Below are 25,589 nucleotides of genomic sequence, written 5' to 3'. Positions count from 1 at the left end.
CCAAAATTGTAGGTACGTTTATTATGTATCGCCTTACAACATTTCACACGTCTAGTTACAATGGTTCTTTATTTATTGCCGTAAAGCCCAGAACAGAGTATAAGCTTTTTGTATTTCACGACTCCTGGGTTGCTTATTTACATAATTTTCAGAAAACACTTCACAGCTTAGATGTTTTTCTAAGATGGGTCGTACCACAGATTTACAGTGCTTCCGCTAATGTTGCTTCAACCACAGATCGTTTAACGCTATCACGCTGATACAAGGTTGGGTGTCATAGACCCATAGTCATACTTCGTTCAAATTTGCCGAAGATCCTCCGTCCTCTAGTTCGGAACTTATTAAGGGGGCGGACACATATTTGCACGGACATGAACAGCTTATATGAACATAGGCTAAGCATATGTTGTTTTATGGCGAACTAACTCACCTACTTCAATGGGACAAGGGTCTTCTTGAGCAGCTAATAGTCCCTGAGCTGGTAAAAATATTTCACTCCGCTTTGTGGAATCGTAAAGTTAATTATATTTTGCCTTATTAAGTAAGGAAATTAAGGCAGATCCTAATAAATTACGTCTTTATGTTGCACTCCTTGGATTCTCAATATAAATTGGGTTCATTCCGCACCATGCAGAAGTCATAATGCGTCCTTTGGCTAGGATTAGAGATAATGGATAATTAGCTACGATAAGGTTATGATGATGACAGAGACGGAAAACCGTCCTTCAGTCAGAGATTTGGAAGTAGAGACGCCTTAAATCTATCACAATAAAAAGTACATTAGTATGAAACCTTTAAAATATATTAGAATTTGATAGACTCGAGAGTCGGTTGTGTGGCTTTTTTATGTATTGTCCCAAAAATTGTATGCAGTCATTGCGTAAAATCAGGATAAATACTGCCAGGATAGCTTTCGAACCTATAATCAAACCCGGAACGTTCCGAATACAAAGCATTTAGTTGCATGAGGGAAATTAAAGATTTCATAATAGTCTTTAGAAATGCATTCGGAAAAACGTGTAGAGCAGGCGTACGTGCAGGAGGGGCGATGATATCATTTGGATATTTAATAAATAGAGTTTGTGGATTGTCTAGGAGCTCTTGTCTGGTCTAATTTAAACAGAAACCTTTTGGTTTGGAAATGACATCACTTTGCTTCGGATCCTTGTGTAGCGTAACGGGATTTCAGACTGTGACGTAGTAAACAGACACGCGCCCCTTTCCCGCTAAATCGATCGATGTAAATCGAAGCTTACACGAGGTTCAGGCCAGTGCCGACGGTGGTTCCCTCTTTCTCTTGCCGGGTCAAGGTCTGGATGTGCCACGTGGCAACACCTGTCAGTGCCACTCGCTCGCCCGTGTTTCTTTTTCAATTATTTGGCCAACGTGAAATGTTTGCTGTTAGGGATTTCAAATATGAAAACATCTGTCACAGTTAACACCATACGTTTCTTTTAAGAAGTGTGAGTAGTCGCAGTGTTTCTAGGCTGAAAAGTATCCTAGAAATGTTTCTGTATGATTTTGTTCGTTATTTCATTAAGGAGTAACGTACTGTAGACCTCATTTGAAAATAATTAAATATACTTGACAGTCTTTTTATGCTAAATAATGTCTGCAGTTGAAACTACATCGTTAAATTAGCATTAGTACATTAAGCAAGGCGTCAAGTTTAGTGAGCCTGTACCATGGCTGCTGATGATAAAAGTGCACAAGTGAGTAAGAAACATCCAACGTAGAAGCAACGGGTTTGAACACATTTTCTTAAAATTATTAGTTTAAAAACAGAAAACCGCTAACTTACAGATGCTGGCCTTCCAGATTGTACGTGTGTGGACTAATAGGGCTGAACCCTGAAAATGGAAGCAGCGTCTACCTCCGAAACGTCGGTATCGGCTTACAAGTTTTGACACTGGGTAACAACTTAGATTGTCATGATCGACATCTTCACTGTCGCAAGAACCTCAAATCTTTCTCAACAATAAATTTACTTAACGGCACACTCACCGCGAAATAAGGTTTTCAAGATTAAGTAAAATATTCATATTAAATAATTTTTCGTGGATTAATAAATTAAAGTTACGCGCCTGTTTTTTAAGAGTGCACAAATGGCATAAACCAGCTCACTTTCGGATTACTAAAACCCATCATTTATTACATTTTTTACTTCATCATTATTTTTCTGTTCTACAATGCGAAAATTCTTATGGATAATTTTGTGGTTCAGTTTTTCAGGTCATGCGTCTCGTTCTGGTAGGTTTCGCCAGGTAATGACTTAAGTGAGATTCCCCATATTCACACACTTCATTTTACAACACATTGTAGTCGGAATTTGGCTTGAAAATTCGCCAATGATTTTAACTGGTAATACTTGTCGTGCAATTTTTTACCAGCCAACGTATGTGAATTTCACTGAAACAGTTTCTTACCAAATTATTTCGAATTTTCGCTTTGTCCCAGTCGTGACAACCGTCACGGTTTTGCATTCAAGAACAACTTTTCATTTACGAAGCCAAGATCTTTCACGTACAGCCTACTGTATTTTGTTCCTACCTTTTATAAGACGTGCTAGAATGTTTGACAGATCGATTATCGATTTACTCTCATTTCATACAATAGAAGGAACTATGAATTCTCCCGAGACACACAGACGATGAATTGACGTGCTAAGTTGTGAGTTATGACTCAGAATTGTGAAGTGAGTATTGTCAATGTTACATAATTTGTGGTTTACTACCTACTTCTTACGTTTAATGACTTGTTACAAGCCTTTTTATTTTTTAATAAGTTTTAAATGAAACATATTCCCTCTTTTCTTTATTTTTGGGACGCCACTAATAAAGTGTCGGCTGCTTTTAGAGTAATTTAAATACAAAACTCGATAAACATGTAAAATGTAATGGAAAATTTAAAATAAACTTAATTCGTGTAATTATACTAATTTTATTACAGTCTAATTTCATTTTAGGACTCGAATTTGTCATCGCCAAATTTGTAATAAACAGAAGAAACGTGTAAGTCACTGGTTTCCGGTTGTCAGCTCTTTGAAAAGCGTTAACGTACAACTGACGGGCACTGACACCAGCTGACTAGCATGTTTGTCAACATAATGGGTACACCGGTAAGATGAGGAATGCAACATTCTGCCTCAAGTTATGATTTCTTCCTGCGAAGTTCAACGAAGTGACAACCGACTGAAGGACCGTATCGAAACGATCTACTTACGGCTATCAGCTAACTAACGTTGAGCCACGGTGCCAGTTAAATGTCTGTTTCATACTAAAGCTACTCGACGTCTTCTGGTCGACAGCATTTTAAGTAGAATTGCAATACGCTTGTGTGAATGTTTCAGAACACGCATTCAATTTTAGGAATCATGAAATTATTACTAAATCTCCGTTGATAACATTTAGAGGGTCGGACATCTGATGCCAAAATCAGACACTGGAACTGATACTGAAGTAGTTCAGTTCCGTCAACTTCTCTAGTATGTAGTTTAATATTATTCTATCACCATGTTCAAGGCCGTACGGAATTGATGCTTTCCAAGATATTCCCCACACAATTTCTGAATTTGTCTCATGCTTCTCTGACCGAAAGAGTTATAAGCCATGTCCAATCCATTTCCATCTTTAAGTCATTTCCTTCTGAAGGACTCGGGATGGGCCGAAATAAGAAAACTGCTTAAAATTACAAATTTTGTGAAGGTACTCATATATTACCTTCGACCAAAAAGGCTACCGGTATCCCTTTTTAAAAATTTAAGTAATAAAATTACTTAATTATTCTTTACAATACTCGTCATTATGTGTAATATATGAAAACAAAGCCCAAATGGGCCCAGTTCCAACAGCGTACAATACTGCTATTTGCTTTGCTGTATCAACGAATATTTTATTTCTCAGTAAATTAACCAAACAGTCGCCTACCTAAGAGTAGCACTACTCCAAATAAATCTGATATCACAAACTACGCCTATGTTTAACTTTACATATTGTTGAAAATCAAAGAGTAGAATGTATCCCTATGACGTCATGTTCTCTTAACACTCACTTCCTATGTGATAAGCTACACTTTTTCAAGGTCGTTTTAGACAAATTAAAGAACTCAGCATGATAACAGTGGGTGCTGAATAACACCATCTTCCCTAATGCATTCCGTCTGTGCACTGTGTGTAACAAACCCACGTTTTGTAACAGGCCCTTTACCTTTGGAAGGAAACATTTTCTTGTTTTGACATACGGTCATCATCGGTGCCCATTAAGAAGAGTTTAAATCGATAGGAATAACGTTCAACTCAAGCTCTTCTTACCCGCGTCAACAAAATCTTAACACTTATTTATTTATGTCAGTGTTTTATACTACGATGAACAAGCTAGTTTGGTATGTCACTTGTAAACGTGCCAGCCATGTGAACAGGATAAAGGAATAAACGCTGGTATAACCCTTACTTGGAAGTGGTAACAAACTCTGAATGTGTGTCACTACTCCGACAAGAGAAAAAAAGGGTTAGTTTGTATCACTCGTTTCATTGATTCTGCGTGAAGCTGTTGTTTCGTACACGCCATTTTAGTCACGAAGAGTCAGTTTGATTTTACGATAGTATATGACATTCACAGTCCATAAATAGGCATATTGCCGTTTGAAGAACGTTCATGCTGCGAAAAAAGTGTGTTCCAGTGGCGTATGAATGGTCGGTCGAGTGGGGTTAAGTGCCCCAGAAATCGTTGCTTCCGGAAATTATACACGCAGACGAACAGCATGACCTGCTTACTGTGCGTTCATTTTACAAACTCTGTGCAAAGATGTCTCCACTGGCGCAGTGGATTCCAAAAGACTGGGCATTTTGCGATGTAAAATCACCCATATGCGTTCTGTTAGCCCCTACCTTTGTAACTTCATTGCACATTTTTCAAAAGTTACCTTAAACGATTTGTCGTTAAAATATTCACATCAAAATACTTTTGTTGATATTTTACATTTTCCTAGGCAAATAAATAAATGAAAGTTTTATATTTTAAAAAAGTCGTCATTTAAGACTCCAGATTGAACTTTCAAAGACACTAGTTGTTATTTAAACTAATAATTTCACATGGTCATGTTCGTTGATCATAGAAAGTAACAAGGTCGGAAACATATGCATACCGTAATAATTCTGGCGTTCGTCAGAATTTAACCGTACCCAGTCAAACCAGCGCTCATAAATGCTTGCAACTCCTCAAGCAAAATGCTCGTTATTGTCCAGTTTTATCCAAGAAATGAATTTATCGTCATACGATATTTTAGCAAAACTGCCCACTATCGAATTTCATTAAAATCCGTTCAACCGTTCTCGAACTCCTTCGTGTATATCGACAGAAGGCCAGACCTATGACTGAAGCATCATTAAATGTTCTTCCAATTTCTTTATATGTTTCATACGTGTCTATTTGTCTCACAGACACCAGAATTAGGTCACGGCATGCCATTTGAGTAACAAGTGAGTAGATGAGGTGAAACGGTCAAGAAAGACAAATCCTCCTGATTTAAATTCATCTCCGCTAATTTCTTTTGAAAACCCTATTTGACTATAGTAATATTCTTATTCACGTGGAAGATGGGTTCTGCTGCAAAACCTAACAAACAATATGACGTCATATATGACGCGGAACAGGCTCAACGGGACCGAGCTCATGTGGATACAGGAGTAACCTGTTGGAGAAATGCTGTTAGTAGTAACAACCAACAAACTGATATTCCAGGAAAGTGCTAGTAATAAGTAGCAGCAGAAGCTTGTATCGCTCGACCCTCACACCACCAAAGACATGCGCAGTTGATACTAAAACTCCTAGCGTCACTTTCCCTTACGTTAACAAGCAGTGACGCTTGACCACAACAGGTTCTCTGTGTTGGCAACATTGTTGAATATTGTCATTATCTAAAGTGAACAAATTACCTTTACTCCGACACCAGCAAACTTCTGGGTCAGAGATGAAGCCCCTAACTTAACCACTAAGGATCTGGTGCGCTGCTTTGTCAAGATCGTCGTACACCTCATGGGGAGGTGTGGTGGCTACCAGTGAGAACTACGCTATACATTCAGAAAATTTGTATATTGAGGGCATAACTATCATCAAACCTTAATTTTTAATAAAATTCAGTTACTTATATTTATGAATTAAATGCCTTAACATAGGAAAGAAACGTTACCTAACGAAGGTTTCAGCAGTCAAAGTTGTGTAGCGCTCAGACATGAGGCAGTTTGTGAAAGATAAATTGGAAAAGTGTGGAAGAGATATTTATCTGAAGGGACTCAGGAAAATCTCGATAAATCAGAATATAGCCGTTTCTGGGCCCATATGCGAACTCAGGATCTCCCGATAGTGAAGCAAGATATCTAACCCCGCATCCCTGACAGGAAGTTTTTAGAAGGCCGAAATTGAAAAGCTTATGACACATTGAGAGACGGTAATAGCAAGCAATGGAAATTATATAATTGATGAAATATTGTAAATATATTTAAAAAATTAGTTTGACTTTTGATTTGAAAAACGCAAACATTTTCCGTGTAATTTGCTCTTAATTTAAAGCAGGCCTCCATAACATGCAGCTAGTGGAAAGAATTTACTTGGCCCACGAGCGATCGGTTCAGCCGCGCCCCTGGGCCCCTGAAAAAATCACCTTTCAAATTTAATCAAGTATAATGAAACCTGACCACGGTGGTCTAGAACCCTGGAATTGTAATCCTGGGGTCTCGGGTTCGATTCCCGACGGTGCCCGAATTTATAACTTGTGTTGGGCAAGGCCGTGATCTAGGCAACACGGAGTTTTCCTCTGGGCGCTTCCCCGGTTTCTCCCTGGCATCCCAACAATTACTCCATTCACACACAGAAGAAGGCAATGGCAAACCACTTCTGTATCACCTGCCTAAAAAACATATATGAACAGGTCCCAGTCCGAGAAAAGGATGGAAGGATCCTGTTCATGTAAAGGAGACGGCGTAATAAGAAGAATAAAACCTGACGTTATTTTTAAAGAAGTGCAGATCAAATTGCACTTTTTCCTCATGCCTGTCTTTAATATTTTTATAATGTATTTTATTGTACAAAACATATTTAATATTATTGACATTTTACAGTTAGAATGGAATGTAACCAAATCATATTCTGAGTACTTCTGTTTGTATTTTTTTCATCTATCACCAAAAATCATCTGTTATATGAACACCCGCGCCAAAAAATAATATATGAGACAGTACTGAAATTTCTTACCTCCACCATTAATAGCTGAGCGTGTACTACTTTCTCAGTGTTGTTTTCCGCAAGGAAAAATCAGTATTGTTTTGTGGGTAAATGTTTTCAGTAGTTTTCTTTTCCTAGCACGTTATATCAGTTTGCGTTTTATAAACATAATTTTTTTATTCGATTCATCGTCATCATGAATTATATAAGACGTAGAAAGACTGGATCTGAAAATAGAGCCTTTAATCCAAAATGTACGAGAGACAAAATTTTGTGTTATGTTTGCCGAGTAACCTGTCTGTACCTAAATAATATAACATTTGTCGACACTTTGAAGGAAAACATAGCGACTTTGCATAAATGGATGTCACTGAAAAGCAAATTACAACAGCTCAGTTGGGAGCAGAGCTTTTATAAGAATATAAATGCGGTTAATGAGGCAGATACCAAAGTTAGTTTTCATATTGCCAGATAAATTGCTGCTCCTGCTGCTGGAAAATATTTGACTGAAGGCGAGTTAGTGCAAAAGTGTTTATTAATGGCTGCTTATGAATTTTGTCACGATAATAAATGTATTTTTGAGAATATAAAATTTTCACTCATGATAATGCAACGAAGGGTGACCGATGTTTCTAACATCCTCCTTTTCTAACGTAATTATCATACAGGAAATACGAGACTATACAATAGTTTACGTTTTAGATCACAAGTACTTTTAAAATAGTGCAGGCCTAGTATAATGCATTATGGATAGCTTTACGAGTAAACTACAATTTTCCGTTTCAGTGTGAATAACAAATTGCAGAACAAGAAATTTGGGGTATCTAACCTGATGCCATATTCATGCTGATATTTTTTCAACACTTAACATTTCATGTGAAATTTGTAAACACGTCTGTATCCGCCATCATGAATAGGCTGTCCGATTTATGTCCTATATTTAAAACTGTGTCGTTTGAACGCCAACACGTTAAGAACGAATGCCGTCCAGTTTAGACAGTCTATTTATATAGACGCAGACCCCCCAAGCTATCAATATAGAACGTATTTGTAACACTGTTTCAAAATCCCATGTGTCACAGTACTGACCATGCTTACAATTTTCACACAGCGTCTAGTTTAATTTTGGGAGGGACCTCAGTGGCAGATGTCTGCTTTAAAACTTTGGCATTGTGGTCTGCTAGTTTCGAGCATATCGCTTCAAGAATATGGTGGTAGACATATCGATTTACGAACAGCCTAAATCAAGGGTCAGAAGCGCTTTGCCCGCGGGCTGCACGTGGCTTTCGTAAACTTCTTTTGCGACTCGTCACATTATTTGGATATTAACCAGTGACTTAAAAGTAATGAATCATAAACCTAAAATGGGAAAAACGTCTTTAGTAGCCACAGTAAAAAAATATACTTGCGTAATCCGATAATTATTTTGTCTTTTTTTAATGCAATGAGCAGTATTAAAGCGAGTTTAATCGGCACCCGACAAATACTTTTCTCCTTTCAACTTTTGAATCAACAGGCTAGTCGATTCTGAAGGCTTATGAGGATGGTGTAATATACTATGAATTTTTTTTATATATAGTATAATGTTATAAAATATACATTTTATCAAAAAGCCAATCAAACTGGATCTTCACTAGTTCTGGCATGAATGCTATTTATGCCACTGAAGGTCAGCTGAATGCCATACTGTTTAATATCCTACAATAGGCAGAACAAAATGGCAGACGCATGAATCCATATTTAGGCTGTATTTTAACAATAACACATGGCGAAGGCGCGAGATTTTGAGGTTATGTTGACAAATTTAACGCACACAAACATTTTGTCTTTTAGACCTACCTAAGTAACACCTCTTGAAGAACTATTAAACTTAAATTATATCTTGTTCTCTTTTGCTGCTGTATCTACTACTACTACTACTAACTAATGAGAATAATAATAAAATGATAATAACAACAATATCAACGCGAAACATTTACAGTCGCGTGCAATAAAAGTTTATGCGGCAGACAGGATTCGATTTTATGGCCATCTTTCTTAGCCCAAGAGAAAAATGACGTTTTATTGTTGAAATTTTTAAGTTAGTGTTAAGTTGCCGAAATATGACGTCAACAACACATGATTAGTAGGACTGGAAGTCTGTACAATAGGAAAGCAGGATTTATGACTCCTACCAGGTAGCCTTGATACCTTCTCAGAGAGCAGTTTTCACAGTTTTGTAATTTAGACGACGCTGATAGCGAAAAACGGGTTTGAAATTAACGCTACTAGTCTAGAACGTGAAAGTCGTTATGGACATCAACGCGTTGTCTCACTAGAACTATGTGTGTGATAAGAGTCGCTAGTACAAACAATGTTGACGCCAAATCGGGAATTTTGATGACGTGATGTTCAAATATAAAAAGCCGATAAGGACACGCACAGTGGTCTGGGTATAAAAACAAAGGAAAAAAACTTGCCATAAATTATATTCTTATTCTACGCGCAGACATAGTTATTTATATATTTTCGTAGCTGCTAATGTCGACACATCAAAATGTATGTCTGTCTGTCAGCATGAAACAATTCGAGAATGGTTGAACGGATTTTCTTGAAATCGGATCGCCGGGACTTTTCCTAAAAAAATCGCAACATTTAGTTAAAAAAATTAAAAATAACGGACATTGTATACGAATGTCTGAACGCGTTTCTGCCCGCGAAGAAACTGTGGTGGGAAACGGTGGAGTTCGCACTCCCCTGACCGCCCTGTTTCTATACAACACAATCATGAAAATTACGAAGAATATTATCAACGTGTAATAATTTATATTTTCTCCATTTGTTCATAAATTGTGTGAATCATGTAAAGATTTTAATAAAGGCACAGTGGTATCTATGTCCCCCGTCGAACCTCCAGGTGCCTCCACACGTATTGGTCGAATACCGGAATATGTTTTTCATCTAAACTGCGACGATTATCCCAGCTTGAAGCGTGCTCAAGAACATTATGACTTTGCATTTGGTAAGGAGCGAGATGAAACTTGTTGCATATTTCATGTAGCTTCTTTAAAACTACGCCCAACTTTTTGATGTCACACATACGACGTTGCAATTTATCACACATTATCGTACAGTTTCATAACAATGTTTATAATACAAGTATCACTGAGGATTTTAAACGATAAGACTAACGACATTACTTCGATAAATCTGTAATTATACGTCCGTTGTGTTGTGACACAGATTTTTTTCTTGTATTAATTCGAATTTACTGAATTTAAAACCAGCAAACTGTCCAAATGCCTCGTCGGTTTGTTCATCTGTGGAGCGTTATACGTGGTTTAAGATATCATTTCGCTTCTGAAACGTACCTAAGCTTTCATACTCTATAGCAGATACTTTGTCACGCATTTAGAGCTCTTAAAAGTGCCTAGAAACTGATGCTCTACCAATTCTTTTATTTCAAAGCACTTTACAGCGTAAACAAGCTCTTTTGCGCATACTGCCATAATTGCTGACAGTGATTCTTTTGCACTGACAGCGGATAATATGTTGTGATTATTTAAGTATTAATATTTGTCAAAAGACTTTGTAATCCTTACTGCCAAAATATGTACACAATTCGTAAGAATAATCACGACATGGGAGCCTCGTCATACATTTGCTTCTGTTAATTACATTTATTTATTCCAGATATCAATTAAACAGAGCCACAAATATATGTACCTAATTCATGTTTCTATTCGAATTAATCAGATATGTTGGCGTGTTTGCGTCATAGTTATCTGGCACAACCAATTGTAATTAATTGAAGGCAGAGAAATGCCGCAACTGGACAAACACAAGAAAATTAATGGTATTATGACGTCACATCACTTCAGGTTTCGTACTATGAACATTTCATGCGTTTGATTTTTGTTGCACAGAGTGTAAAAGGCAAAATAATGTCTGTGCTGATTATTATTTCTGTCAGCTGTGGATATTTTTGTTTTATTCTGTGATGTAATATCCCTTTTATTGACAATTATATCAGCAGCAAATTTCAGCCTGAAACAAATGAACGCTTATACCAATGATGTACAGCAACCTGAATAAGCATTACCACTTTTAAAGTGTTAGTAAACAATTAGAATTATAAAAATTGGTGGACAGTGTAATTCTTTCCCGGTGCATGATGCTTGGTAGACGCAAGCTATGGCTGTCTGCATGTTTCACGAAATATATTATTCTATGAATTACAGTTCTTAGTTATAAAAATTCTTGTGGTCCTTATACACGGTGACCAGCTCGACGAGGAGGGGTTCGGGTGGGGACACCTAGAGATGTTATCTTTCTCGTAGATCATCTTTAGCATGCATCGTCGTGGCCTGCACCTGTTCGAACGTCCTGTATCAAAGGCGATGACGTCAGGTCCACTGACCAACGTGTTTCGAAACTAGGAGCTGCAGCGTCTCTGAAGTCGAATCAACTGTGACTGATATTGATTACAGTCGTATCCTACACGAGTGGAATGATGAGTGTTTACCGGGTGTCCAAAAATATTTGGGCCAATAAATTCCGTGACATGTAAAAAAAAGTATGACCGTTTGTAGCACATACGTTTTTCGGTTGTTATAAATAAATACACGTCCCTCAGAAAGCTCGCTAATTTATGGACACACTTTACACATTTTATTTACTTATTAAATGATAACATTCTCATTATAGTAGACCCAACTGAGTACCTCGGACACAAGCTTTAACAGTCACATACTTTTGGGTGTCTATTGTTTTCTAGAACTCAAATAGCTTATTCGCTGTAATTAGTTGTTTTGTACTTGAAACTAAAATAAGTATTATTTGGGATCACTGACACACAACTGTAAATGAGTAAAAGTTTTATCTGATGTAGTCTTACATAAATACCATTTAATGCGGTACAGTGTTTGGTAGCGAAACTACGTTTTTCGACTTGCAAGAAGTTTTACGGTTGTACTAACCTATACGGCGACCTTTAAAAACTACAAGAATTTTTTAAACAGCATCGTATTTGAACTGATCACTGTTTACCTGCTCTAGGAACAACAACTAAAATATATTATAGGTCAAGTACATTCACAAGATACATCTGCGCCATTCATAATTAAAATACCACAAAATTGGAACAAGGAACAAGTTTTTATAAAACTTCTTGCATCATTCATATTTCAACATTTCGAAATATTTATTAGACTTTTTAAAACCCTCCAGCTGACAAATGATTTCGTCCAAAATAAGAAAAATAGTAAGTCGAAACATGTTTCCAAGCTTTATACCATATTAATGTTTACTTTCTGTACAAACTTCATTCCGTTATTTTTGTATGTGGACTATCGCGTATCCCAAATAATGGCTTTAATCGACAACAGGCTGCGTGTACTTCATTACAAAACAAATAAATTAAACGCTCGCGACCGACATTGAAAACTCTTTCCTTTACCCGAAGCGGAATTAAATAGCTTCTAATTTTAAAAAAATAATAAAACATAAAACTCAATGAAATCACAAAAAAAATTCTAACAAATCTGACAGGATACATTTTCTGTAGTTTAGTACATTTTAGTACGTTTCACTTTCGTTTAGAATAAGGTATAATATTGGTGTTTATAGTTACTTTTGTCCACTAACTGGTATTGAACGCTTTGACCCCTGCTCTCACTGATGTGCAACTGTCAATTAATTATCAATATTACGATATTTTCAACCCGATAAGCTACTGCAAGTTATTAGTTTAGATTCTGCAGTATATTTCCAAATAATCGTAAGTGCTTATATTACTTCTTTCACCCTCAGATTAAATTTTTTGTGTACTTGCCAACAAAACAAAGGAGGTACGCGGGAGCAGTTTTTCTTCTTTTTTGTGGCTACCTTTCCTAGACAATATTTAGGGGCACCGAAGACTGAGGAGACGTAAGGGCCGTTGCTTTGGCTAACTCCGTCTTCTCCACCACAAGCGATGGGTTTTAGTCCACATGCCGACCTGTACTGGCCTGATGAGATTTCTCTGTCGATAATTAAGCGAGGGACAAAGACAGACGACAAGTGGTTTTCCACAACGCAAGAACTAAAGTAGGATTCCCAGACACTGATATGACGCCATTAAAGTGACTGAAAATGATATTAAAGAGGAAATTAACAGAAGCTTTTGAAAATAAAGATTCCTGATTATATCGCCAATGCCGTAAAGAGGGCAGAATAGTATAAATTTCTGAGAAACGAGTTGTTGATGCGTGCTCAGATGTGTAATTAGCCCCAGTCGTCATGGAAACCAATTACGCTGACCAAGATTCGAAACCAGCCTTTTTGAGTCAGATTTATTTATTGTTTATTTAATAACGCTGCCAGTTGTTTTAATCATATAGCATCGAATAATAGGAAAATTAATGAAAAAATAATTTTAAAATATTTGTAAGAAACAGGTTCTTAGACTAATTTTAATATACCGAGCTGGACAGTTGTTTTTTTTTTGGAGGGGGTGGTGGTAGCTGGGTTAAACTACAAAACCCTCGGCGAAAATATCTAGTCACCCAGTATTCGATACATGTGAGTGACAAGCTTCATGCTTCGGCATATTTTCCTTTGGAGATACTGAGACCATTTCTTTAACCAGAAAAGTAATGTTGGAGAGAGAGAGAGAGAGAGAGAGAGAGAGAGAGGACTCAGAACAAAGGTTAGGTTAGGTTGACGAAACTGGCACAAGAGTCTGGTAGCAACCCCGGGCTATCAGTTGACTACATGTTAATCAACAATAACTCTAATTAATTAGGCCATACATTCATTGTTCTCCAGTGCATTGTGTTCTCAGGAACAACGTTTTGCAAGGAAAATATTTATTGAAGTTTAACAAACGTAATGTTTAATTTGATCGATTAATATATACAGCATGATGATGATGATGATGAAAATTTGGACAGAATTACATTGGCAGTTTGGACAATTCCTAAGTGCATTTGACGTAACAAATAATCACGGCACATCTACGAGAAGTACTTATCTCTTTTATAATGTGATATATTTCCGTGTACAGTTATATGAGGTGTGATAATTAGGTCTAAGTAACCAGATGGAACTGTAAAATAAAAATGTTTCCTGTAATATTTACTGAGTGCAATCATCTTAAAGGTTGAAAATCTCGTAGAATGTTTTTTTTTCACTTGAAGAATTCAAAGCAATGTGTAGATCAGCCATATTGCTCTGAATCTCTTCAAGTGAACCAAAATAAGAACCATTCTACGAGATTTCTATTTCCAGGACCGTGTAAAATTAACGCTATATCACATGTTTGGCCCATTTATTTTTTCAGCGTAGAATTGCTTTTGCAAAAGTGTTGTGTGCGAAGTCACGAATATGACCAAAGATTCAGTTAGCTATTCTTTACTACAGTCTGACTGAGCAAAATGTCTGAACTTTACAACAGAAGTACCCATCTTCGCAGGCGCACAGCAATTATAATACGCGATGTAGACACATCAGCTGATTATCAGTTCTTCGTCAATTTCCTAGGTTGTTTAAGTTTTCTCGAAGTGAATTTTGATAACTTTAATCGTTTTTCAGATGATCTGTTCAATTCAAATAACTTATTCGTTGATAAAATGATTCGCTGAGAAAAGGTATGTTATGTTTTTATGTGCGAATTAGCCCGGGAACATCTAAAACATAAAAAAAGTCGGTCATAAAAGCATGTTTATACCAGATGAAATGCTAAACGTGGCCTACCTTCCACTGACAAAGACGCTCTCAGCTGCTGAAGTAGCCTGTTAGTAAAGGCATGCGAACAGATTACAATCTGACTTTTGTAAAGTGACATTAGTAATTTGAGTGGTATTTGTTCTGCCACTGGACTCTTTGTACTTGTCAGTCAACACATTCAATCATTCACCTTATGAAAGGGGCCACCAGAATGCATTATTCGACAATTTGTAATATGAATATTCTTTCTATTCTTGTGCCCATAACAAGCGAATGTACCGCGGTTCACGTAGCTGGAAAGTTATAGCTAAGGCTGCAAATTTTGTGCTAATGATGATGATTCTTTGGCTTTTGGCACAATGTGGACAGGACGGTAGATGCTAGGGTTCAGCCCACACGATGGAGACAGTACGTTTCTCCGAAACTTTGGTATCTACCGACGAGTCGATTGTGGTTTTCTGGGTTATAACACCGTGTATTGCCCTGGTCAGGGTGAAGTAATTTTCACCCTAAAGATGGAAGCGATACGTTTCTCAGAAATGTTCATAATCACTCCACGGATTCAAAACCTAGAAGACCACAGCTGACACTAATAATGCCAGAATAATAAAATTCAGAAATAGATATTTTACTAAACAACGCGTAGCTACTCCAATGTCCTGTTATTTTAGTTTATTTAATAAGCCACAACCAACCACGGAATGGTTATCGAACTGCGCCCAGCGGTTGGTGTGTAAACTAGATATGACTTCACCCTGCGGCAGGAGGCAACGTTGACCTATTCTGCGTCTGTTTCTTAGCGCTCGGACCCGCCGTAGAAGTATCCAGATGTCATTACAATGGTTCATTTAATAACAACGCGCTTATATTTGGCAATGAACTTACATACATTGGTTCAAAGTGTCATACAACAAATGGCATTCAATGAACTATATATATCATGCACCTATTAACCAAGAAATGTACAGGTGTAATGCATGTGGCGGCAAACTTTCACTGCGGCGGTCACCCGCGTTACAATCTGGACCTGTCTCAAGTCAATTAAAGTGCAGTTACGACATCAGCATCAGTACTACCAATCGCTACACACAAAACATGTGAGGCGGTGCTCCAGTATTTTTATAATCGATGAGTTACGTGTACTGTGCTGAAACGTCGATGACACACTAGTCTAATTTTTACCGCGTATTGGAGATACGAGAAATGAATGGAATTAAAAATAGTCTTCATTTATAAAGAAAATAGTTAACTGTAGGATGGTCCCTATCTCTTAGTCCAAGAATTATCGAAGCCTCTGAACATTTCACCTAGTTAAAGGCTTTTAACGATAGTGTAACACAATGCTTATCATAATTTTCTTGGCTTTTATTCGTTAAAATTTGGCCAAGTTTAAGACTACCTCAGACAGGGATCCGACAAGTATAATTACTTCCTCTCATTGGTCACTTGTAGATAGAAATAAAACTATCAGAAACGCCGTGTTCTAAATTAAAAATCCCAACAGAATTTATTCGTTCCATCGTTATACCTCTCTTTACCTATTTCTTCTCTTTATTTTCTTCCTCCTATAAACATGCAGTTGCAGAAGAATTATAATTAAAAAATAACCCCCCTGTGCTACTGATTACGTTATTCGAACGTTTTCCGTGGATCTCCTTCCATTTAAATAGGGAGCAGACATGAAAGCGTCGAAGTATAGTGTATATAATATACTATAACTGCTTGCTTGTTTTACAGACAATATCATCGGCACCAATTAGTAGGCCTGTTACTTGGAGTGGACACACGAAAACAAAATAACACGCTACTCTATTGGTCACGCAGCCAGAGTGCGTTTTAAACGAAACACATGCAAGATAATGTCTATAAACAATATTCAGTGTAGGCCTAAACGTAACGCTGTACTTTGTTATAAACTTCTGGCTCTTGTTTTTTGACGTAAATACGTCTATAAGGAAGGGTCATTCGGCAAAAAATGTGTTACGAAAAAGGGAAACGAAAAAGTGTAACTGCATTGTTATGTTACCTAGGAAACGTCATCTGTTTACTCGGCATTGTTGTGTTACGTTACTGCCGTCAACAATCCGCTTTCGTTATTGGGGAAAGAGCTGAGATTTTAACATTGATTTAAAGAAGGAGGAAAATCAAAGCTTTATCACATTTATGGAGGAAATGTTTGGCTTAATGTTGATGTCAAATCCTTAATGTAGTACTACTAGATCAAAATCTTGTTTAGATATGGTGTTTGCACGGAATGTTTGTACTCTAAAGTGCACTAATTTTATAACATATTTCAGCTACCACAGACCCATCTTAAGCGTAACTAATTCAAGTTAAATAGGCAATGTCTTAATCAAACTTTACTCAATTGTAAAGCATGTATAGAGGAAATATTTAGAATAAAGCTGATATATAAACGGCATTTCATTGTATTTGTTGCCTAAATATAATTTAAATACAAAGACGTATTTACGTCAGATTCTCCGGAACCGTGGTTCCACTGGCAAGTTTTTATTACATTGCGTTACTTCGAGCAGATCTTAACTGAAACAGTTCACACGTCGACATTTTGGGAATGGATTTATTCATTCATTTCGGAATTATCATAATTTTACAGTTTTTGCCTGAGTTTGAAATAAGTTTATACGCTAAATATCTGCATATGTTTTTTCTTCATACTAGGAAACAGCTCTCTTGTACAATTCATATGTTCTCCAATAGCCAAATCTCGTCTTAAAGTCTCCAGAATGTACCACAATCGGTGTGTCGCTACTAGGTTTCAGGTGTGCAACGATTTTTTGGAAAATTTGTTTCCTCGAATGTTATAATTAAAAAAGGCGATATTTTATCTTTCGCAATTATAATTCGTAATACGTCAGTTGAACGCACGCACACCCCGTTTATCATCAATAGTTTTATTCAACATATGTTTGGTTTTCATATGCCTTCAGTCTTATAGGGCAATTATCTTTATACAGATAAAAATTTATGGTCATGCATAGTTTCTGTGTATCACTGGTAGAAACTTTCAACGTACCATTAATCTAGAGGAAAGCAGCAAGGTCTTATACGCTCCACTGACTGACTATAAGGTAATAGGACTACAATTTAACTGTTCATTTCTGTGTATATTTTCATTATAACGCTGTTCCATATAAGAATTCGCACAGTCGCCATATTTATTCTTCTTAAGCATAATCAACATTTCATACACAATTCGTAGGTTCCTTGTGACCTACCTTCATAAAAATTGTATGTACCCAGTTTCAATAGTTCTTTAGTTATTACCATGCAATTAAAACCTAGTTACAGATTTATCACGTCCGCCATGTTATTGGTTTTCATAAAGAATTGGAATGAAACTTCCACATCTATCAAAAATATGTTCGAAGCCCTATATTTTAGGGCGATAGTATTACTCCCACCTTAGAAGTTCGCACTGCTGTCGATATTATTGGTCTTGGGAAATTAAAAATCACTCGGTGAAGTGGCATCTAGCAGCTTGATGCTCGTATCAAGTTTTGTCAAAATCCGTCATTTTACTCGAAAAATGTTCAAGACTAAACTCATGGATGTGATAGTAAGTCTACCATTAGGCTTATCATATCATTATAAAATAAGTTGCACAATTCTTGAGATAAGTACGCAGAAAAACATATATGGTTACGTACTGGGGCTGTTACCTTGGAAAATATTACAAAATCCTCTTACACCCGACTTAAGAAACTGTCTCTTTTTTGAACAAACTGGCAGAAATCTGTCTGTGGCATGATTTGTTTCAGTATAGGAAGATACGTATCTGATGTTCTGTTATTTATATGCGGAGTCTAAAATGTTTTGCAGGGTGTGGTTCTGGTCGCCCACTGACTGCCGCTCACTGTAAAAGCGAGGCCACTTCATTCACACATTAGCACCTACTCTCGCAGGTGTTCGATTGTGTAATGGCGCCACAAACTTCTCAACTTGCGACTCATTTCTAGCCTTCGTTGCTGTCTACTGGATACTTGGGCGCTTTTCAGGACAAAACCCTTACTCATGGCCCTAAAACCTGAGTAAAAACATTTCTGAATTTAACGGAAAGTTTACGAAATCGGAAAATGTATTTCGCCCCAACAACAAAGTCTAAAATTTAATGTCAACGTAAATTAATAAACTAATTAGAAATAAATAGTAAATATTTATTGTTCAGTTATCATGAGGGTCTTTTTTTGATGATCTAGAAATTCGGAAAAATACACCCGACCGTCAACGAAATAATATACAGAATGCAGAATACTTTAATGCAGTGCCTGCTATTGGAAGGGGGTGTGGTGGCGCGAAAGGATAACTGGTAAAACTCATAGGCTCATTTGAATTTCTTGCTACCAGAGTGGTCACCATCAGAACGTAGCTTTCGCTTGTTTCACATCCACTCGTCCATCCAAGTCTGACGGACACTGGCTATTATACTAGGAATAAAACTAGATGACGTCAGGTTACCATGATATACCTACATATATTAACCAGGAAAGTGATTTCCAGTTTATTAAGAAGAAATGTGTTCAGTGTAGAATAGTAATGAAAGTCATACAATTCTCCACGCTATTGGCGAGATTCAAAGACGTGACCCTTGCATATTTTGTATTCCCCCGAGCACCAGAATAAGCTGTGCTTCAAAACCAAAATTTCTCTAGCGTCTTATCTCGATGTTCATGTCGCAGTGTCCACGATAAGTAGGCTACAATTTAAATTCTCACAGTTTTCGTGTTTCAGGTTGGCAATGTTGTTCGGTAAGTTACAATAAATTAAGTTATGTGGTGCTTGTAAGGCCATTCTGCCAGATATTTCGACTGGAACATGTTGATGTACAGGATCACGAACCACTTGTTTGTAACTTGTGATTTATTGTAGTTGTTGCGAATCGAAGATAGTGTAGGTGGCTGTCGGGAACCTGAACACGCTACTTATGACTATTACATGTCCATCCATTATTCTGTGGAGTGGAATTACATCGTACCGGAGGGGCCTTGCTCTTTTTCTCTTTTCCTTTTGTAAGAACAATACTGCTTATTGAAACATGGGCTCGCTGTATTGGTGTCCATGCCTTCACGTACAAATTCGAAACCAGTGCTAAGTTGTGAACAATAAACCAAGAAACATGAACTAGCTACCTCTCTTGTGTTCTGTAAGAATAAAGAGACGTTGATTGTTTTGTCCTGTTTCTTTTGTGTTCGCGTTCACATTCTCAGGAAACTACGTAATTCTTTATCTCATTTTCTTCTTCATCGTCATCTTAGCTTCCTCTATCGGCAGGTTTACTAAATTATATTCTGACGGAACAAATCTCGAGAAAATAACATTTATCTGTGTCGCTCTTTGGAATGCATCAGACGTTTGTTCCATTAATGAAGAACACGCCTTAGAAGCAGTTTACAAATATGTGATAGGCCTATGAATAGCATACTACGTGACAAAGGAACATTCAAATCTACTGTAATAAAATCAGGAAGTTGAACGCCGTTGAATAGAATCACGTCACTGGCCTCTATCTAGAGAGAGTTTAATGCAGTTCACATCAATACTATCAGTTTCGATGACAAATGCTAATATTTTCCTCCAATTTAGAACTTTGTCTTCCCAAAGTCTACTTTCCAAGAGGTCTATAAAAGCTGTTACTCAGCTCAAAGCAAGCCGCTTTCGTACGCTTGAAGGCAAGACGTCTTGTGCTTAATTAAGTCCCACGCCAAGCAGTCATATGCGAAAGTGAATGTCAAGCTCCACCCGTTCTTAAACTTAACGCTTGATGGGGAGATGAATGGTCAGTTTGACGTTTCGGCCGCTTTACCCCGGGTATTACCTGGTTTTTTGGTTTCCAGACCAGGTCTCGACGCAGAGGTCTACAGGGACATCCCTGTTCTTTCCGGATGTTGAACCCCAGTATTTCAGATGTATCCTGACTCATGAGATGTTATTTGGTTTCATCATGCTATATGTGATGTTAAGTGCTGAAGATTAGAGTTAAAACGTCTCCTTTGTTTAAATTATTAATTTATTAAATAAAGTATAAATAAAACTGCTAGATAAAAACGGTTATGCTTATTAATTCCACGGAATTGGATTTTCTTCTTGAGAAAGTGACAGTTCATTAATGTATTAACAAAACCCGACACTTTGGGACAACTTTTACCTACTTGTAAAAAGAATCATACAAGATTGCTGTCTTCTGGGTTGTTGCGCTGTGTAGTCTGGTCGATGTTAACCAACGTTTCATCGCCCTGATGACGGAGGCAGTACGACCTCTGAAACGTTGGTTAACATCGACCAGACTACACAGCGCAACAACCCAGATGACAGAAATCTTCATACTCACCGCTGTGAGAACCTCAAGTCTTACAGAATCATACAAGCTGGCGACGACGTTCTTGACAGCAATGGTCGATTGATCCTCCTGTATGTCTTTTGACACCGCCGTTTTTCTTTTCGTACAGGGGGCCGATTAGACATAAGCTCCACCACAATGCAGTTTGCTACACTACCGACATACAGTTGTGTGTATGTGTGTGTGGGGGGGGGGACAGGTAAATTACATAACCCGTATTATTGAGGCGTTATGAAGAGGACTTCCTCCGTACATCACGTGATAGGTTGTCCTCATTTCTTCGGTACGCGATTCGCTAGAACACATTTGTGCCTTCGGCAATTTTGAATTATGTGGGTGTACGTCATACGGCAGTCATCTTGTTTTCAAAAGAAAGGACGTATTAAGGAACAAACTTCACCAATGGTATTCAACGGGCCTATGTACTTTAATATACTTTTTATGTTAGTTTAGTCTAATTTTAAACATTTAGGCATATAAGAGCAGACAGAATTACTGGGAACACGCGTGCCGTGTTCGAGAAGGCGCAAATCAGTGGAATTATCAATTATATTTCATTTTTAAATATTATTCTAATTTAAAGTTGTATAAGACGAGAGATGCGATCCTAACGGCTGTATCTGACACCTTAATCCTTATACTGTGACTCCTATTTTAAGTCAAGCACATTATGCCATGTATTAAACACAATTTCACAACTACAATAATAATAATCATCAGTGAATCAGGAGACGGGGTATGGACTGGGTGGCTTGTGTTCGATTCCGGTAGAAGGTCTTTGATGTGTTTCTATTAACATGTCGTTAGCGATAACTCTGGCCTCCACTTCCGGAAAAATAGGTGAGACGTGCGTGAAGCTGATTATTCACCTCAATCTAATCTCACGGTTTAAGGATGCGTGTAATTTAGGCTCCGCACCACATACAATCTTTAATGTGCTGTAACTCGGGGTTATCTTCAGATAATCGTTATTTAATCATCATTACAAATAGCGCTGAGATGTTATTAGAAACAAGCTGCGTATAAAATTCTGATCTTGATATTTTTAGGTCTTCCGTAACAAATGCAGAAGAATTGTCAGTGTCTAAAATTTATAGGAATTTTTTTATTAATTTTATTTAACTAATTATGATTTATAGTTTATTTATCGAAGCTGTTAATAATGAATTGGAAAAAGATTTTGAAGGAAACTGAAGTAGTATAAATTTTGGTAAAGTAAAGTTTTCCGGTACGTTGTGTCGTACAGCCTGATAGAAATTAACGTATGTTTCAGAGTTGCTTATCGACTTTTGAGTGGATTTACAAGTGATGACGGTTTATTGAAGACCCATTTATAAACTGCTACTAATTAGGCTTACTGTTGCAAACAGATTGCTTAATACTTAGTACTCAGTTTTTAACATAATTACTCGTCAATAAGAGATGCGCACAGCTTTTGCTCAATTAATCTTTCTTTATCAGGCTTAATTTCTGTTTTAACGATTAGAATTCGTCTATCCAAGCGTTCGTCAGTGGGACACATCCATTTCCTTCATTTAGCTGCAGAGCTGCTGAAAGTCATATCTACTTTAATATAATTATGAAATAAACAAATATTTGTTCTATGATACAAGACAAATATATTCGTCAAATAGGGCAACATAACAGTACAAAAAATGTACCTAGACCGCATAAAGCGCATCGACGGGCCGCGAGTTCCGAACCCCTTGCCAACAAGTAGGCTACTGCAATACATTTACGACCCTGGTGGCCGCAGACCGGCAATATTGTTCCAGTCTATCCGCTTTAATCAAAATGCCGAGGGCGTTCCGTGGCGTGTACCGGCTCAGCCTGTGTTATCTGTATCTGACAACTGAGAACTATGCTCATCCAGTCAAATATATGTCGAAGATACCACCATTATCAGGGCACTCATCGCTGTGATGATGGAGGCAGCAAGGACCTCTGAAACGTTGGTAAAATTCTACCAGACTATACGCGCAACAACCCAGAAGATAGCCATATTCGTCCTCATCGCCGTGAGAACCACAGATGCTACATAACAAGGAGCACTTTATCCCAGAGCTAATTGTGAGATTTCAGGTTCTCACGGCGATATGTTATGGCTGTCTTCAGCGTTATTGCACCGTATAGTCTGGTAGAAGTTTACATCCATCATCAGGGTGATATGCTCTGGTGATGGAGACAGCAAGAACCTCTGAAACGTCGGTAATTTATACCAGATAACACAACGCTACAACTAAGATGACAGTCATCTTTAGGCCAGCTTGTTTGTTTGAATTTGTGTAAAATTCTGGATTGTAAAAATGATTTGAAAATTTAAACACTTTCATAAGAATTCCAGTTAAATTTCTTGTGTATTAATGTCAACTATAATAAGCTGATTGCTCGTTTCATTTTGACAATAGTTATTTTAATTGACAGAAAGCAATTTTCTGACATTTAGAATAATATGTCACATTCTGTTGTCACGTGACTTGCGTGACAGTGACGCAGCAACAGTCATCGTTATCTACAAACGAAGCGAAACGCCATTTTCTTGTTATTGTTTGTTTACTTACAAGCTAGACTGCTATCACTTTTGTGAAGATACCCTTTCCAAAGTCAATAAACAGCTGGATATAAAACTTCACTTCTTCATTAATATTCCCCATGGTTTTGCTACCTACTACCCGATTTTCTCAGTTAATATAGTGACTGGCTACGGATTGGACGACCGGGGTTCGATCCCCAACGGGGGCAGAGGATTTTTCCTCTAGCCTCTGCGTCCAGCTCTGGGGCCCACTCACCCTCCTATCCAGTGGGTATCGGGGTCATTTTCCGGGGGTAAAGCCGGCCGGTGCGTGATGCTGACCACTCAGCCCCATTTAGTGCCGAGGTTAATAGGAGCTATACCTCCCCCCCCCCCCCCAGGCTTTAATTTTTACTTCTGAGTGTGCTTCCTTTAAAAATGATCAGTTAGACGTAAGGCACATTAAGAAACTTCTTTGGTCAAAGTTCTGGCATCGATATGTTTGTCGATAGATGACAGAATATTCGCTTTACACGTTTCCTTTCCTGTCCTGTCCGATTATAATCATCTACCTTGCCTAAACACATGTTTCATGAATTTTAAGTATGTGTATTAAATGCCATCATTGAATAGCTGTAAATGTGACTTGGTTTCTTAAGAAACGTTTTCACGATATAAAATGGTTTTAAATTAGCCACATTTCCTTTTAAACGTGTACTGACAATTTATGATCTCATTTGTAATTAATTCCAATGTTATATTAATGACTTCTGGCCGATACGAAACAAATCAAAGAGCCAAAAAGTTGTTTTTATATTGGTATTCTTGAACAGGGCACACACAGTTTTTCAGTTACGTCTAACTTGGTTATATATTTCTAAAAAGTTTTTATTAATTTCGAGTCTTGTTTCTTTACAGAAGTTTTTCCATCTACGTATGTTAGGCAGGCAATGCCCAACGGTATGATGATTTGAAAATTATGAATTGGAGAAAGGATCTGGAAGGAAGCCGTCGTAGTTTGGTGTATGATACTGACCCTGGTATTTGTCTGAAATGACTGAAGAAACCCATGTAAAACCTGTCAGGATCATCTATCTCAGAACTGAGAACCGAAACCATGACCCCCTGTAAAACATGAAATTCGATTTTAAAGCGCAGAGACTGACACTAGCACTAACAACTGCACAAATAAAATATCGTGTAGAGTGACAAGTTACGTATAAAAGTGTAAGATTCGACGTAATTCTTAAAACCAAGAGAAGTTGTAGACGTATTTTATTGTCTCTAATGTCTTATTGTCCTTACACTTTTGATTTTAATTCATTCTGTCACATTGTGCTTAACACTATTGCGATGACTGAATGAGTTGATGTTATGTCCAACAACTTCCAATCCATTACACTGTAACTTTATCGTGATTTGCCTCCCTATATGTCGCTTGGTAAGCAATTTTTATTTGTGATAAGGAATAAAACTGCAATTGCAGTTTCCAATGACGTCTTATGACTGTACCGTGCACTTGAAATTGCGTCAGACGACACTCAGACCCGAAATCTACCACTGCTATGGATTACGCGAATCTGGGGCGTATTAATACGTTGTAGAGTGGGTGGGGTTCAACCGGTATACGTGACGTAGTGTGTTTGATGTCTGTGGTACGCGTGTAGAGATTGTCATCATGACCCGAGTAATGGATTTCAAACCTCTGCCCACCTTCCAGCATGAATTATTGATGTCGGAAGGCATTTCCACCATCACACCCATCACGAATTTTTTAAACGATCATGGAATTAGCTTTATTGTACACAAATTTTAA

General features: G+C 37.5%; 1 protein-coding gene across 7 annotated transcripts in view; it reads left to right on the top strand.

The window, feature by feature from the left end:
• The window catches only part of klu (zinc finger protein klumpfuss), a 214,985-nt gene that overhangs the window by 43,800 nt on the left and 145,596 nt on the right, over positions 1 to 25,589 (top strand). The window contains exon 4 of one of the 7 annotated variants that reach the window (XR_002542673.2): positions 24,692 to 25,477. The exons of 5 other annotated variants lie outside the window; for them this stretch is intronic. The gene's annotated coding sequence lies outside the window, so the exon portion shown is untranslated. Of the gene's footprint in view, positions 1 to 1,803; positions 2,939 to 24,691; positions 25,478 to 25,589 lie in introns of those variants that run through there. One more of the 7 variants, XR_002542672.2, reaches the window with a different exon arrangement.

The sequence above is a fragment of the Zootermopsis nevadensis genome, unplaced genomic scaffold, assembly GCF_977971745.1.
Source record: "Zootermopsis nevadensis isolate Lab colony 2312 unplaced genomic scaffold, Znev_1.0 Znev_ptg000011l, whole genome shotgun sequence".
NCBI classification, from domain to species: Eukaryota; Metazoa; Arthropoda; class Insecta; order Blattodea; family Termopsidae; genus Zootermopsis; species Zootermopsis nevadensis.
Note: the sequence above shows the minus strand (reverse complement) of the source record. Positions and strands in the feature narration are given on the sequence as shown.